The 8,823-nt window shown below is 38.0% G+C and overlaps 1 protein-coding gene across 1 annotated transcript in view; it reads right to left on the reverse strand.

Moving 5' to 3' along the window:
- Positions 1-8,328, reverse strand: part of tspan4a (tetraspanin 4a) — a 168,347-nt gene extending 160,019 nt beyond the window's left edge. Inside the window, exon 1 of the mRNA XM_059349950.1 lies at positions 8,291-8,328. The gene's annotated coding sequence lies outside the window, so the exon portion shown is untranslated. The remainder of the gene's footprint in view (positions 1-8,290) is intronic.
- Between the last annotated feature and the right edge of the window lie 495 nt (positions 8,329-8,823).

Below are 8,823 nucleotides of genomic sequence, written 5' to 3' on the forward strand. Positions count from 1 at the left end.
CCTTGGTTGCATATTGTATGACCAATAGTTTACCCCTCTGGTGGGCATGGTTTTTGGAGTATGGCACGTTTAGCTCTGTCTCTATAAGAAGGCAGCTGTCTGGAGCAGGTAGAGATGTTACAGTGTGCCAAAAAATAACAGGAATTTCCAACTGTTAAGCTCATAAGCAGTGTGATGTTGTGTTTGTGACGGTGTGAAAAGGAGCAAGACATAAATGTTCCAGAATGTATTGTATGTGTGAAAATTAAAATGAATAACAGTCCATGAAAGGTTGTTTACCAGGAACGATGTGTGAACGAGGCCATATCAGCTACAATTGATCGTGGAGGACAGCTTTCCATATTCTATCCACAAGTGCACCAGAACTAGCCTTAATACAAAATATAACTTCAGTACTACAATGTGTAAGTGCTTGAGTTACTAAAACAAAAAAACAGGCTTGGATGAATCCCATTCAAAGACTCTGCAGTGACTTGAAGATAGCTGTTCACAGAGACTCCCCATTGAGCCGGAGAAACACCGCACACTTTCTGAACAGTTGAGACAAAAATCCAGAAGTGACAAGTAAACAAAGACACTTCTAAGAGCCGAAGCTATAATTTCAGCCACAAATTGTCTCTGTTTAAATGGGATAACAATCGTGGGAAAAACAAAAAGATTAAAGCTGTGTTTCATTTTTCATTATAAGTATTCTGTGCTGATTGTCAACAACAAGCCGCATTTTACTTTGAATTCAGAGTGGCACACTTCAGGACAAAAAGTTTCTGAAGGCGTTGTACTTCAGATGTAGCAGACAGATGCTCTTCATTTTAAAGTCATGAAAATTGATTTTCACTCTGAGGCAATAGCATGATCCGCCTCCGGGGAGCCAGCCTTGATAAAGTTAGACTAAATCTATTAAGATCAGCAAAGAGCCAGAAATGAATGTAAATGAGAGTTAGGCTCTTACTTTGTGATTCTCACAGAGAACTTTGTGAAAATACGGAACGTTTAAAGGAACACAGCAAAGCTTTGTGGGAAATTAAATGAAAGGAAAGTGACTTCAACCATACAAATAGAAATGTACAGGAAATATTTTGACTTTGTGGGATGCCTGCCTGTCTGCCTAAAGAATCCCCCATGCAATGCAAAATTACATGTCATGTAAAAATTAGTCTGCAGTTGCACCACAAAGCTATATACAGAATGTAAATACTTGCAGCTATTTTTATCACCTACAAAGAAAACTGAGGAGTCTAAACAAAAAATTATAGAGAACATAAAGCCGGGTCTGTCAGTCTGGAGGAGTAAATTATGGTGGACAGGATGAGATACGGCGGGTGAGGAGGGGAGAAAGCATCAAGAAATGTAGTCAGGGGGAGAGAAAAAAAGCCTGCCTTGTGTTTTTTCTTCTGTGTTAAACTGGGCGTGAGACTGGGAGTCAGCAGCAGTAAAGGAGTGTGGTTATGGCTTGTGGCTTTCGCTCGGCACTAACATCGCAGCAGGGCTCCCGGCGAGGAGGAACAGAGGGGACAAAATAGACCCTTCAGAATGTAAGAGGCCATGCTGCTGCCTCGCATCCTGAGAGGCCAGGCGGAAAAATAAAACTACCACCGTGTGTGTGACATCAAGTGTGCGCAGTTAAGTGCGAATTATCGTCGCTGTGACTTTGGCTGTCAAACACACTCGGTCTTTATTTGTCCTTGTGATTTTTAACGGCGGCATTAAACAAATCTGTGGCCTACATTACTGTGTGGAAAAATTACACTTCACATATTCAATCAACATGCATAGATTTAAAAATATATACAAGTGGATAATAATATGTTTATTATATTGATAATGAATAAGGATTGCATATATCTAAATTGAAATAGCATTATATTATTAAAGGAAATCTCTGGTCTTTCAACCAGGAGACAGGTTTTCTAACCCTAACCCTGTTCTTTTCCCTGAACATTAGGATAGTGGTTTTAGTGCCTAAATGCCACCACTTTAGAGCATTAAAAACAAGTTTAAAACAGCGATTGTACAGCCAGAACTGCACCCTTGTGTGGCATAGGGCTGTGCATCTTCACTGGTCTCATGATTAAATTTTATTCGATTCGATTCAATTCAATTCCCCGATGCATCACGATGCATTACATCCTCGATATTTTTACATTACAACACATGGTTACTTTTTCATCAATAAATACTACTGGTCTGATAAATGTGGGTTTTGTAAACCAAAACAAATAGTATAGGCCTAGCCTACTACCAACATTATCTGTCTGATTATGGATTATCAATTATGGACTGTCACTGCATCGATGCAGAATCATCCACATCTGGATTGCGATGCATTTTACATTACATTATTTTCAATACCCATAGTGTGGCATAATTCAAGTAAAATGCATTTTGAATAACCAAAATATAATTTCTCCGTACTTGCTGAGATAGAATATGGATGTGTGCTTTGGTTGTCCTGATAAAAACTGATCTAATGTTGTTGTTTTTAATTAGTGTATCCAAATACTGACACCTCGTTTATAACAGCAATCTCATCTTATTCTGTTCCTGTTGGCCCAGTAATTAATTAATATTGGCCTATCAGTATCCCACCTCTGCTGTGGTATGGTGTTCATATAATTGGTGGTCTGCAACCCCCATATATAACTTTTTTTGTCTGTTGTCATGCTGTACAAAATATAAACCTGGACATCCATCTTGGACCATTATGTCACCTTAGTCCTCATTTCTGATAACCTAGTGAGACCCAAGCTTCTTTTTCATATGCATTTTTAATTTCTCGTTTGATCTTAAGATTTGTAGAACTTCATAAGTATAAAAGTATTGTATTTTTTGCAATTTTGTTTTTGCAAAAGCCATGTTCTGCCAGTGAAAAAAACTGTTCTATACTTTTTTTGCACTCTATAGTGACTTTATTGTGTAATACAATAAAATAAATCCACTCTACCCATAAACAGCTTCACTTTTCATAAAATCCCAATGTCCTCAATGAGCATTTTAGCAGTGTCCTCAATAGGTATTATTGCTAAAATCTGTCAAATCTGCATACCATGTCCATCTACTAAACAAACAAACAAAAATGAATAAACAGTTTCAATCATAAAATCTGATAAGGTTTTGTACATTTTCCCATTTTTATCTCAGTTCTGGCCATATAAATTTCTGAAAACCAGTTTTTCTCCATCTTGTTTTTGCACTGGTAAGTTTGTTGTGTTTTTTCTACCACTGGATGGCACAAAAAAGTGTCTACTCATGAGTTTAACAGGTCTAAGTTAAGCAGAATAAACCAAAAGGTGCATCAAACCCAAAATGTAATGCTGAGCAATGCAGGAGATGTATATTTTTCATCCCTATACTCATACAGTTCTCTGCACCAGGGCAGAATCAGAAACTAAAGAAATACCTTGCATATGTAACGTCACTGAACATTCATCTTTCTCTTTCTTCTTCTGGCAGGACTGAAGAAAGTGAGAACATGAGGCTGAAAACTACAGGCATAAAATATACTGAGAGAACAAAGGCAGAGACGATCGGCTGGAATCTGGCAAAAAATAAAAAAATGTACAGGGAAGGAACAATAACAACTGAGGGGAAATTGGGTGAGCGAATTTAGAGCAGAATAGTTCACATACACACACAAGTACACACACATACACACCTGCGGGCGGCGGCACAATGCAGCCTTGTTCCAGCCACCTTCAGTGGAGCCAGTGTTCAGGGCAATTATCCAGAAAGTTGCCACACCTATACAGGCCCCAAGTCAGCCACAGAGCTCTACTTGGACAAACAACACCAGCTGTGACGATTAAAGAAAACACTCGACACCTCCTCTCTGAAACATCTTTCTCCCACTGCCTCCATCAAAATAGCTCTGTGCCAAACACACTAAACACAGAACACTGTATGAAAACTGTGTCTGCAGCAGCTTTTGGTGTTGGCCGGTGATTGCAGGCGAGGTGTAAACAGCGGGCAGCTGCCAGAGTCATCAGTTGAGCCACGCTGGGGCTGATGACATGTGGGAGGACATGGGGAAAGGAAGCTGCCTCCTCCTCTTTACTGTCTCCGTCGGCACATCCTGGAATGTGTCAAGGCACTCTGACTGTCACTGTGAGCTGGAGAGTGCCGGAGATTTCATGAGCATCAGTCATTAGATTATATATAGAACCTGAGTTTTGAGTTTATTTATGAAGGATTTATGCCCTTCAGTAGTTTCATACTGTTTGAGTCATCAAAGTGTGAGTTCAGAAGTTATTCACTCATGTCAGTTACTTCTTTCCACAGTTTATCTGTCTGTCTACATTAGCTGAGCATATTTCACAAGCTGCAGGCGACAGTTACCTAATTAATGCTACTTAATGTACGAAAATAGATTTTCCATTTCAAATGATGTGACCGTCACTGCCCACATACTTCCAGTTGCCATGGATGTTAAACAACATATCCACTAGAGGGCAGCGCTTGGGATCAAAAGTTTCTGACAATGGAGGAGGTTATAATATTGTACCTCTTAAGGTAAAAGCCTTGTAGATTGTGGTGGTCTGTAACCGTGTTTCCATTCAAGTTTAAGTGAATTTTGCAAAGGAAATTCGAATTAGAGACATTTAGATCAACTGGTTTAAAGCGAATAAACAAAGCTGCATAAACACACTTTGATCTGAAGAAGGCAGTGTATAAATCGGTAAACAGCAGAAGAAGAAGATTGTACAAGAGAGAAAAAAACAATAACTAAAAAGAGATTGCTAATCGGAGAACTTTAGCCACCCGCAAGAGAAAATGGAGAGAAGTCTTCGATTCAATTAGGCAACTAATAATTGTTCTTTCATGTCAGAGCGGTAACAGCTGATCAGTCATGTGAGTTAAATGTTCGCTACGCCAAAAATGATTCAGAAAAAATCGTTTCCATCTCCCGTTTAGCACATTAACTACTTTTCTAAAAGACCGAATCCACCTCAAGTGAGCCTAAAAACTTTTAATGCGCATTTTCAAAAGTTTTATCAAATTCTGGTGTTTCCATCAAGCTTTTCTAATGTGAATCTTCAAAATGTGCATAGAAATTTGTTGATGGAAGCACGAATTGTGAGGCCATTAGATACACCACATGTGGACTGAGAATTTTCTTTCACCTATATCTCCTCAAAAACGTTTTCATTATGTCTTGTGGTCTTTTTTTGCTATTCCACCCAATATGACTGTAGTCAGACTATTAAATGGGGGTTTCTCAGCACTTATCAGCCCATATCTGTGGGAGAAGGGACCTGCTCCACCTGCTGGTAGGCCAGTAGCTCGTTATCAGCCCATTGAATAGTAATTATGAATGAGGTTGCAAAGGCAGAAGGGACTTTACCGAGTGAGAAAGCGAAGTGAAAGCAAGGAAACAAATATAAAGCATGAAAAGTTTTTCTTGTGGGTCAAACAAACCCAGGACTTTGACCTGGAAGACCAGGGTTCATGTCCCAGGTGATCTGAAGTAACCTAACTTTACTTGCAGACATACAGATGGCATGACCTCATAGTCTGGACAGAAGGCTGCCACATATCCGTATTCATTGAGCTTAAATTAGCTTTTACTGCCATGACTGATTAATCTATTAACTGCTATTATCAATTAGTCTCTGTGTTTGAAAATGTCAAAAATAATGAGAAATGGCCATTACAAGTAGGAATGGTTCAGTCCATTACCCTGGATCCTTACCTCAAATTGCCTTACATTAAATCAATATTAAATACAGACGAGGGGGGCAATTTAATTAAATCAAATTAAAGGAAAAACCTGAGAAACACCAGGGCTCATGGAATGGTTTGCTGAGTATGAAAATGTATTTAATAAAAAGCTACAGCCTTTACAGTCACTAGATCTCAAACCAAATAAAAGGTTTTTGCTTTCCAAGACCAAATAATAGAACAACCCTGTCACCTAAAAATGACATCGCAATAAAACTGAACTGCATTCCTAAATATGTTAAGAGGAAAACCAATATCAGTTCACAGTTTAAAACACATGGTTAACATTGTGATCTGAAACAAAACTACAGTTTAAACTTGTTGCAGTTTGGTTTGGGTGTGTTGGCATGTGGTGTTTAAATAATAAGAAACATGAATTTCGGACCAGGAATATTCATATCAACGCTTCCTCAAGTCCGAACATTAACACTACAAAATGGGAATAACTTAGCGGACGTCTGTGCTGTCTGAGAGCCCTTCTGCTTAAATAATTAAACTGGTTTATTCTGGTTAAATAAATACATTTCTATTTCAACTAAACTAAAATAGAATGTATTTACACAGTCACCCATGAAGTTGGAATAAAATATTTTTTACCTCTTTCCATGAAATGATTGTGACAATGTGAATTATTCTTGACAGATAAAGTGTATATCTTCTCAAAAACTTTATCAATCAATCTCTTCCAAACATATCAGAATAAAAACGAAACCACAATTAACAGAGGATTGTGTCTGAAAGCAAAATTAACTTTATGGGGGACCGTGTTTAATATATTATTTTAATAAACACTTAATTACCAGTTAATTAAGCACAATAAGCTGAAACTAATGCAGATAAAGAAAAAATACCACAGCACACTGGAATTACTTTAGTGTTGAAATTTTTGACAAATATCAACTATCAAAAAAACCAAGACACCTTTGAATGCTTGTGAACTTTTGTAGAGGGAACCTGATGAAGCTTCATTCCAGAGTGTGCTGGTATTAATTGGTTATCTTCACGAAAGTTGTTCCTGCGACCTACCACCACCTGATCACTACTAACTGTGCACGGGGAGTTTTTTTCTAAAACTATTTCAGTTTAATACAACAACACACCAATAAATTCCTTCATGAAGTTTATTATGTTCACTCTTTGAGAGAGGTGTTGATTGAACTTTATGGACATTTCAAAGGGTGTAGTTTCTGCTGAGGTTGAATTGTATTGTGTTATATGATGTGCTTTTCTATATATACATCCCATTTATATCACTGAAGGCACACTAAATAATAGAAACAGCTCTCTGTATGACACAATACAGTTCAACCTCCATTGGTGGTTGGATTTATTGCAGGTTTGTTGTATTAGCTGACATTATTTTTTAGATAGGCTTACCTAATAAAGTGGCAATCAAAGTGGGAGTGCATATTGTAATTTTATTTATTTATGCTTGAGCCGCTGTAAAAAGCAGATGGAGCTAGGAAATTGCATAAGTTCCATATGAAGTGAGAGCTGACAAATGAATAAGAAGCATTCTGGTCTATTGTGGTTGCTGTCAGAGCACATAAAATGGCATCTCTCACTCTATAACAAAACATTTCTCCATGTAGGACTGTTGAGAATCTGCCCAAACTGTTGAGTTTATAAAAAAAATCCCTCTCTTTGATTCTGAGAGACTGATGCCAGAACCTGTCGTTTAGCTTTAATGTTTTTGGACAGCTGAGAAATATTTCTGCTTTCAAATCCCACTGATGCAACAATAAGAAAAATTCACCACAAAAACAACAACACAGGCGCAGAAATACAAGACACATCTCATGTTTAAACTGTTGTCAGGGTGGAGTCCCCTTTTTAAAAGAGCCGTATTGCCTTATTAAAGTTGAAATAAATTTTTAATGTCCTACATGTAATATGGAGCAGCTTCATCTAGGAGGATTTAAGACCTGTGCTAACCTAACATAAGGGCACATTGTATGGCAGTGAATTCCTCTGCACTTTGCCAGCCAGCCATGGCTTTGAGAAGTCAGCGAGGCCTTAAGTTCCTGTAACCCCTCTCGGAAAAAAAAACTCATGGGAGGGAATAGCTTGAGGAATGGTTGGTATTCTGAAATGTTGTTCTTCTCCACAAGTTTATTTCTGTCTTTCATCGAGGTCCAGGGAAACATTCCTCAGCCAATCAGAGAGCTTTATTCTCCCACATCACCACATTTTCTACTATCATAACACACTGATTGTATAGATACAACAACTTACAACTAACAGAAGGAAACAAACAGTCCAGTGTTGTTTTTTATAAGCAAATGATACCAAGTAAGCTCAAGTATGATTAATGTAATCCCACCCTTAAGTAAACAACATTCATTAACCAATTCACGCAAGATAAATGAAACCAGGATGCAGTTTATCCCTACTAATTAGACACACTGAGGCAGCAAAAGCTCCCTATTTATCAAAGTAAAATCTCTAAAACAAGGTCACTGACATATGTGTTAAAGCTGGAATACAGAATGAAGGAGAAAATATTTAAAAAAGGAGAGATTTCTAGCTGATGCATCTAATTTGAATAGTAAGAGAAATGTTAAAAATGACTTACCACTCACTTATCTCACTCTCTACGCTCTCTCCCGGCTGTCCTTCTTCTTCCCTCAGTGTATGACAAAACTTCTCAAGTTGTTCCTCTCCACAGACTCCCTCTCACTCTCTCTCTCTCTCTCTCTCTCTCTCTCTCTCTCTCTCTCTCTCTCTTTCTCTCTCTCTCTCAACATTGATGCACATGTGACTGTTACTGAGCTGCCAGAACAGCAGAAGGTCGACATCTAGTGGCGAGTAAAGCTATCACTCTTAATAATCGTCTTTTTGTGGAGCCGTTGGCCTTCTGACAATTTCCAAAGTAATTTATAGGCTAATTTGCTCCGGTTCAGTAGACGATTTAAAAAGCAGCATCTGATGAATACAGATCGTAGCTTATAATAAATACAAATGTCCATCCACGGACAGTTTGGGAATTCTGTTTCATTAATGTAATATTTTCATCACATTCTCATGACAGCTGATTTTCACATCTCACCATATTAAAGAGGTTTTTTTAATCTAGAATGTGAATTATACTAAACAAATTGGGAGCTG

The sequence above is a fragment of the Centropristis striata genome, chromosome 2, assembly GCF_030273125.1.
Source record: "Centropristis striata isolate RG_2023a ecotype Rhode Island chromosome 2, C.striata_1.0, whole genome shotgun sequence".
NCBI classification, from domain to species: domain Eukaryota; kingdom Metazoa; phylum Chordata; class Actinopteri; order Perciformes; family Serranidae; genus Centropristis; species Centropristis striata.